Source organism: Callorhinus ursinus, unplaced genomic scaffold (assembly GCF_003265705.2).
Source record: "Callorhinus ursinus isolate GAN/ISIS: 27379988/994484 unplaced genomic scaffold, GSC_fseal_2.0 scaffold10, whole genome shotgun sequence".
NCBI classification, from domain to species: domain Eukaryota; kingdom Metazoa; phylum Chordata; class Mammalia; order Carnivora; family Otariidae; genus Callorhinus; species Callorhinus ursinus.
Window position 1 is genome coordinate 42,768,026 of NW_027397072.1, and position 8,661 is coordinate 42,776,686.

At 33.0% G+C, this 8,661-nt stretch overlaps 1 pseudogene; it reads left to right on the forward strand.

Annotated features, from left to right (window-relative positions):
- The first annotated feature begins 634 nt into the window (after positions 1 to 634).
- On the forward strand, positions 635 to 757 carry LOC112821325 (small nucleolar RNA SNORA70; annotated as a pseudogene).
- Positions 758 to 8,661: the final 7,904 nt, after the last annotated feature.

Consider the following 8,661-nt stretch of genomic DNA (forward strand, 5'->3'; position numbering starts at 1 on the left):
TTCAAACTACAGGAAATCAGATATATAGAAATAACCGTGAAAAAAATGCCAAAGGGGAAAATAAACACCTTTCCTATAGTGGAACACATATCAGAATTGTACTCAATAACTAAAGTATAGGAAAAAAAAGACTACCAACCTAGAAATGATTCTTCAAAAGTGAAAAAGAAATAAAGGAGAAATTTTCTCAGACGGATTGAGGGAACTTTTTGCCAGTAAACCCACCTTGCAAGAAATGTTAAAATAAATTCTTTAGAGAAGGAAAAAAAATAAGTAGTTCAGAAACTTGGATCAATGTAAAGAAAGGAATAGTGTCAAAGAATTAATAGCTAAAATAAAAATGAAAAATTGTTTTTCTTATCATTAAGTGATCAGAAAACAGTGTGTTAATTATAATATCAAAAATGTGTTTGATTACATAAGTTTATGCATAAGTGAAATGAATGACAATAATGATACAAGGGACAGGAGGAGCAGTTAGGATTATTTTGTTATTATACAGTACTCACACTGCCTATGATGTGTATTGCATTATTTCAAAGTGGACTTGGATTAGTCTGTAAAATGTATATTGCAAACTCTAGGACAAACACTAAAAAAAATAAAAAACAATAAAACAAAACAACAACAAAACCTACAGCCAATTAGGCCAACCACGTTCTTTTCCCAGATGTGTAATGACTGCAAACAGCAGCTTCCTCAGTAGTATACATAGTCTGTCGCGCATATAGATTGCCCTAAGAACAAGGAGATAAACCTTTCCATTGGACATTTATGTCTGAAGTTGTCCCCAGTCTAGGCCCCAGACAGGTATGTGGAGTGCCACTGGCCTCAGGGCACAGTGGCCAGGATCCACATTGGCCAAGTCATCAGATCCATCAGTTCCACACCACAAAACAAGGATTGAGGCCCTATCCAGGGCCAAATTCAAGTTACCTGGCTGCTAGAAGACCCACATCTCCAAGAAGTAAGACTTGCCAAATTTAACATGGATGGATTTGAATACATGGTAGCTGAAAAGCAGCTCCTTTTGGTTGGCTGTGGGGTCAAATACCTTCTACTCACGGCCTTAGAGAAGTGGCAGGCCCTGCATTCCTGAAGTCATCAGCACTGCTCGATCTTTACTTACCAATAAAAACTACTTCCTGTCTCCAATAAAGAGTTAACAACAATAACAGAAAAAGCAAAACAAATAAAAAACACCAAGTACAGTTGACCCTTGAACAACGTGGGTTTGAACTGAGCAGGTCCACTTATACATGGATATTTTACAGTACTGCAAATGCATTTTTCTTCCTTATGATTTTCTTAAAAACATTTTCTTTTTCTAGTTAACTTTATTATAAGAATATAGTATATAATACATATAACATACAAAATATGTGTTAATGGACTATTTATGTTATCATAACCTAGGTTTCCAGTCAGTAGCAGACTATTTGTAGTTGTTTTGGGGGAGTCAAAGGTTATATGTGAATTTTTGATTGTGCAGGAGAGGGGTGGGGGTGTGGCACCTCTAACCCCCCTATTATTCAAGGATCAATTTATAAGTGACATGCTAAGAAAGGAGAGAATAATGGAATAATAAAATGTATACTTAAAACCACAGAAGTCAGAAAAAATAATGGAAGACAAAAATAACAATGAAAACAAGGGCAACAAATAGAAAACAGTAAGAAATACAGTAGATATCCATCCAATTACATCAATAATCACTTGGAATGTCAATGGCCTAAATGTACCAATTAAAAGACAGATTTTTGGAATCCATCACAAAATAAGACCTATCCATATAGTGTTTATAAGAAACCCAATTGAAATATAATGACCCATATGAATTAAAAAGCAAATGCATGGATAAAGATACACTATGCTAATACTAATTTTTTTTTTAAAAAAAGATAAACTAGAGTAGCTATATTAATTTCAAATAGAACAGAATTCAGAGCTAAAATATTATCATGGATAAAGATGAGGCATTACATAGCGATAAAAGTTTATTCTATAGGGAGACATAACAGTCCCAACTGTGTACATGCTCTAATAGTAGCCCATCAAAACACATGATGCAAAAACTAATGGAACTTCAAAGAGAAACAGATGAATCCATATCTAAGTTAGAGAATTCAATACTCCTCTATCACACATGGACAGATCTGGCAGGTAGAAAATCCGTCAGAACATAGTTGAACTCAACAACACCATCAATCAACTGGATATAATTGGCATATATAAAGTACTTCATCCAACAACAGAAGAATATAAATTCTTCTCAAGTTCACATGGAGCATTTACCAATATAGACCACATTCTGGGCCATAAAACACCTTAACACATTTAAGATAATAGAAATAATACAATGTTTATTCTCAGCCCACAAAAGAATTAAACTGGAAATCAGTAGGAGAAAGATAGCTGGAAAATCGCAAAATGCACGGAGATTAAACAACACACGTCTAAATAACACATCAATGAAAGTAGAAATCTTAAGACAAATTACAAGTATTTTTAATACAAAGTTAATATATAAAAGTCAATGGATTTTCTAGGTACCAGGAACAAGAAAAATGTAAATTCAAATTAATGACACAATACCATTTGCATAAACAGCCAAAAATAGCAAATGCTTAGGTTTAATTCTGGCAAAATATGTACAAGATAGAGAAAACTACAAGACTCTGGTGAATGAAATTAAAGGACTAAATAAATTGATAAATATGTCATGTTTATGAATAGGAAGTCTCAATATTACTACAATGCCAATTCTTCTCAACTTGATCTATAGATTCAATGCAATTCCCATAAAAATCCCAGCAAATTATATTGCAAATATCAACAAACTGATAAAGTTTATATAAAGAGGCAAAAGAGTCTGAAGGGCCAACATAATATTGAAGGAAAGGAATGAAGTTGGAGAACTGACACTACCATGCTTCAGAACATATTATAGTGCCTTGGTAATCAAGACAGTGTGTGGTATTGGTGAAAGAATGGACAAAGAAATCAATGGAATGTACCAGGGAGCCCAGAAATAGACTCCCCAAAATATGGTCAACTGATCTCTGACAAAAGAGCAAAAACAATATAATAGAGCAAAGATAGTCTTGAACTAATGGTGCTGGAATAACTGGACATCTACATGCAAAAAAAAAAAGAAAAAGAAAAAGAAAAAAGAATCTAGAACCAAACCTTACACTCTCCACAAAAACTAACTCGAAAATGGACCACAGACCTAAATATGAAATACAGAAGTATAAATTCCTTCAGTATAACATGGGAGAAAACCTAGATGACCTTGGTGGTGACTTTTTAGATAAAACACTAAAGGCATGATCCCTGAAAAAAATTGATTAGCTAGGCTTCATTAAAGTTTAAAAACTTATGTTCTATGAAAGACAACATCAAGAGAATGAGCAGATGCCTCAGACTGGGAGAAAATATTTGCCAAATTTCATAAAAGATTATTGTCCAATATATACAAAGAACTCTTAAAACCAAACAAGAAAAAAAAATTAAACAGATGAAAGACCTTCAGACACCACACTAAGTAAGATATACACATGGCAAAACAGCATACGAAAAGATGTTCCACAACATAGTTTATCAGGGAAATTCAAATTAACACAATAACAAGATATCACTACAACCTACTAGAATGGCCAAATGCCAGAACACTAACATCAAATGTTGGTGAGGATCTGGAGCAATGGAAACTCCCATTTAGTGCTCGTGGGAATGCAAAACGGTATAGCCATTGTGGAAGACAGTTTGGCAGTTTCTTACAAAACTAAACACACTATCACCATAGGATCCAGCAACAGCCCTCCTAGGTATTTACCCAAACAGTTGAGAACTTATGTCAACACAAAAACCTGCACACAAACATTCATGGCAGCTTTATAATTGTTAAAACTTGGAAGCAACCAAGATGTCCTTCCGTCAGGAAATGGTATGTACATCCAAACGATGAAATATTATTCGTCACTAAAAAGAAATGAGCTGGGTGCCTGGGTGGCTCAGTCATTAAGCATCTGCCTTCGGCTCAAGTCATGATCCTAGGGTCCTGGGATCGAGCCCCACATCGGGCTCTCTGCTCAGCGGGAAGCCTGCTTCTCCCTCTCCTGCTTGTGTTCCCTCTCTTGCTGTCTCTCTCTCTGTCAAATAAATAAATAAAATATTTAAAAAAATAAAATAAAAAGAAATGAGCTATCAAACCCATAAAATGATATGGAGGAAACTTAAAAGCGTATTCCTAAGTCAAAGAAACCAACCTGGAAAAGGCTATATACTATATGATTCCAAATTTATGACATTCTGGAAAAGGCATAACTATAGAAACATTTAAAACATCAGGTCTGAGGAGGAGAGAGGCATAGAGAGGCAGAGCACAGGATTTTAAGGGCTATAAAAATATATGATACCATAATGATGCATACATGTCATTATATATTTGTGCAAACCCACAGAATATATAAGGCCAACAGCAAACCATGATGTAAACTAGACTTTGGGTCATTACAGTGTATCAATATAGGTTTATTACTTGTAACAAACGTACTATTATGTAGGGGATATTGATGATGTAGGGAATCTATGCATGCATGGCACCAGGGGATATAGGGGAAATCTCTGTACTTACCTCTCAATTTTGCTACAAAATTAAAATTGCTCTAAAAACATAAAGTCTTGATAAAAAAAATGATGTGAAATTAAAAAAACTTTGTAGACAAAATTTAGAGAATTTATTTCCAACACAACAGATCTAAAGAAATGTTTAAAAAATACTTAAAGCACAAGAATATGATATCAAAGAATAAGTTGAATGAAACACTTAAAGATGAAAAATAACATAATTTTATAATGTGTGTGTGTGTGTATACTTTTTCCCTTTTATATTTAACTTGTATCTGACAGGTGCTGAACAACATTTTCCATCTATGGGTTATAATGTTCTGTCATAACTACTCTACTCTATGGTTGTAGAACAAAAGTAGCCCTAGACAATACATAAACAAATGAGCATGGCTATCTTTAAAAATGTTATCCTCAAACTACATTCTCATCCACCAAAAAATATTTAAAATTAGTATGAAAAATGTAAACTCTAATATAAAATTAGTAAGCGATAGAAGGAAATTCACTAAATAAAAAAATAGGGGTAATATACAAGTGAAAAAATACCCATATTTATAACTAATAAAACAAATATAACTTAAACCAATAAGTAACTAGCATTTATGTCAAATTAAAAAAATTACCATGATTATTGTTTCTTTTGTTTCTGTGGCTGTTGTTATGGTATCATCTAGTGTTTGCACTTGGTCAGACAAGAGGGAACTTTCGGCTGTGGCTAACCCAAATATTATTTAATATTTCTAGTGAAAAGAGTGCAACATAAAACAAGAGCCCTAAAAGATAGCCCTAAAAGCATGTCCTTTGGCTTGTCAACCCCTCTTTGAGAATTTATTCCTAGAGAAACCTTTTCTTTCTTTTTCTTTTTTTTTTAAAATCAACAAATGTTTATTGGAAATCTACTAGTCTGGTAGTGTTCAGACTTTAATATATGAATTACCTAAGTCTCTGGGGTGAAAGTGTTAAGGAAATGCAGGAAATTTTACTAAACTATCAAATTAATAAAGCTGGTTATAAAATAGCATTCGTTATGTTCTTTTTTTGTTATAATTACCTTTTGATGTATCTTTTTATAGAATATACAAAAACATATTTGCTAAAATCTTATGGATATATATGCATATTATTTTCCACATTGTACTCACTTTCTATTATAATATATGCTGCTTTTTTGGAAAATAAAATTCTATTATAGCATATAATGAGAATATACATTTTCCTGAAAAAAAGTTGGAAAGTGGGTTTAGTATCAGTATGAAAAATAATCCATACTCACAGAATATATTATTACTATTTATGGAATTATAAATTTTCTATGTTTCATATAAATACATATATGAAGGGTTATATTTATTTATAAGCTTATTAATACATTTTAGCATCCTAAAGATGAAATGTTAATTTTTAATGAACATCCAAACTATTAATAAGCATAATTATTAACTGTTGCATAATTCTACATAATTTTGTATAATTGTACATTGTACTACGTGTTGAAATCTATTTAGTTATTCCTCAATTATGTGTTTTATTTCAATATTATAAACAGTCCTGAAATATTTATTTATTTATTTATTTATTTATTTATTTATACTTGCATGAACCTAAAAAATATATAAATATTTCATTTACCAGATTTCTAGAATGTATACTGCTATGTGAAAATACCTAATATTTTATTATTTTTTAAAAAATGTATTTATTTATTTGAGAGAGTGCAGTGGGGACTGGTAGAGGGAGAAGGAGAGAGAGAATCTCTAGTAGACTCCCTGCTGAGTGCAAACCTGAGCCAAAACCAAGAGTCGGACGCTCAACCAACTGAGCTACCCAGGTGCCCCCCAAAAATCTAATATTTTAATAGATCTTTGTATATCACATAACTTTTTTCCCTTAGACATGTAGATGTTCCTAAAACAGGTTACAAATTAATTCTTGAGATGTTAGTTCAGTACTGATTAAATATTGTTCTCCAAAAAAATGGCTAAAACCTAAACTAATAAAAAAAAATTATAGTTTTGGGAGGTGGAATAATTTTATATTTTAGGAATGGGCATGTTCTTATGGAGGGTAGGACAATGAGTGAGTTGGCTAGTTAGGCAAGACACCTGAGGACACGTAATGATTTTCAGGAAAAAGACAAGGAATCTTGAGATTCAGGAAAACATAAAAGGAAGGAATGTATGTGTATGATAGGTAGTCTTGACTACTTTTCCTGGCCCATACTAACTTGTACACATTTATTATTTCCATAGTAAGCAGTTAAGTCCTGTTGTTCCCCTATATTACAGACTGAAATTTGAAGAAGTAAAAGAAAGAAAAATGTATTCAGTGAAGGGCTCTATTATTCTTATAAAGTCAGAAATCAACTTTAAAATGCATTTTGGGGAAAATTATGGAAATAGCCAAATGTCAGATTTGGGCAGCTTCTTATGCTATGGCTATGGACATCTGTCTTAGACAGGCTTGCGCGTGAATAATGAGTTTCCACCAGGAGGTTGGAAGCTGCCTGATGAAATCTGCGGCTTGGTTCCTTGAACACATTTGGAAGGAAAACAAAGCCAGCTTTGCTGAAGGTGAAAGACAGAGGACCACATATATAAATCCCTGCATTGAGCCTAGATTTTAGCTTTTCTGAATCGTCAGATACATGCTTTAGCTAAAAATTTCTTCTCTTCCTACATCTTACAAACTAGGAACAACTTAGTATATATATTGGTTTTCTTTACCTAGAAACAAGTTTCCTTTTTGGGACTGTCTTTCCAGTGTTGGGACTGTATTGGGATGGGATTTTGTGTGTAAGAATTTATATTTTGAGAAGATTCCATAACATCTTTTGAGACAGGCTAGCATCACTATCTTGTAGAATGTTCCCAACAGGATTAAAATACAAATGTACCAGAGTACGAACTGATCACCATTACCTGAATAAAATTTAAGTTTAACCAGGGAGTGGATATCTAGCAAGAAAATATATGGTCTTTGGAAAGTATGGACTTTATAATCTGGGAGCAGTGTGAAATAAATTCAGGCTTTTGGATTAGGGAAATGAAAGCATCAATATATGTAATTATTCATTCCTGTATTTATCAATTAGTGAATGTTGACCGCAGAGAATACAAGCAAGAATAAAGCATTGTCTTTGCCTCTACCCTCAAGGAAGCAATAAGACAAATTGCAGATATCTAAGAACTATTCAAACCTAAATTACTTTGATGTATGGGATGAAAGGTGATTCTGAAAGCAGAAAACCTAGATGTGTGATCAGACTAAAAGCCTGATTAAGTGATTTATTCATTTCTAATTATTAAAATATGAGATCAAAATTTTAGATTTTTTTAACACTGAAGAATATAAATAGAAAATGAAAATGTGCTTCATATATTACCATCTAGAAATTACAACTGTTTGTATTTTGGTGATTTTTTTGTATCTGTAAAAAATTATCAAGAGACCATTCAGCTAAAAGAAAAAAACTGGTAGCCACCATCCTGAATGAATGATGTTATTATTCCTAATTATCTCTTTATATTTTATAATGTATCAGTTTTTGTGGCTATATCCCCAACTAATGTTTCAGTTCTTATTTGTAAATGTTCAGAGCCCAGTTTATTTTAATGTACATTATTTTAATTCTGTTTCTGCCCTTACGCTTTAATTATGATTCCATACATTCTTCAAAGTTTACTTTAATGCTGCCACACCATTTCCCCTCACAATATCACTAACACAAAATTTTCTGTGTATTCTGTCCATACTAAATATTGAGGATGGGGGTGCCTGGGTGGCCCAGTTGGTTAAGCATACAACTCTTGGTATCAGCCCAGGTTATGATCTCAAGGTCCTGAGTCTGAGCCCGGTGTCAGGCCCCGCATTCACAGAGTCTGCTTGAGATCTTCTCCCTTGGTCCTTGTGCCCCCTCCCCCCATCTCTCTCTCTCTCAAATAAATAAATAAAAGCTTTAAAGAAAGAAATACTGAGGATGAACAGGATGTTAAACCCTAGATGATGGAGAGGTAATGGAACAAATAA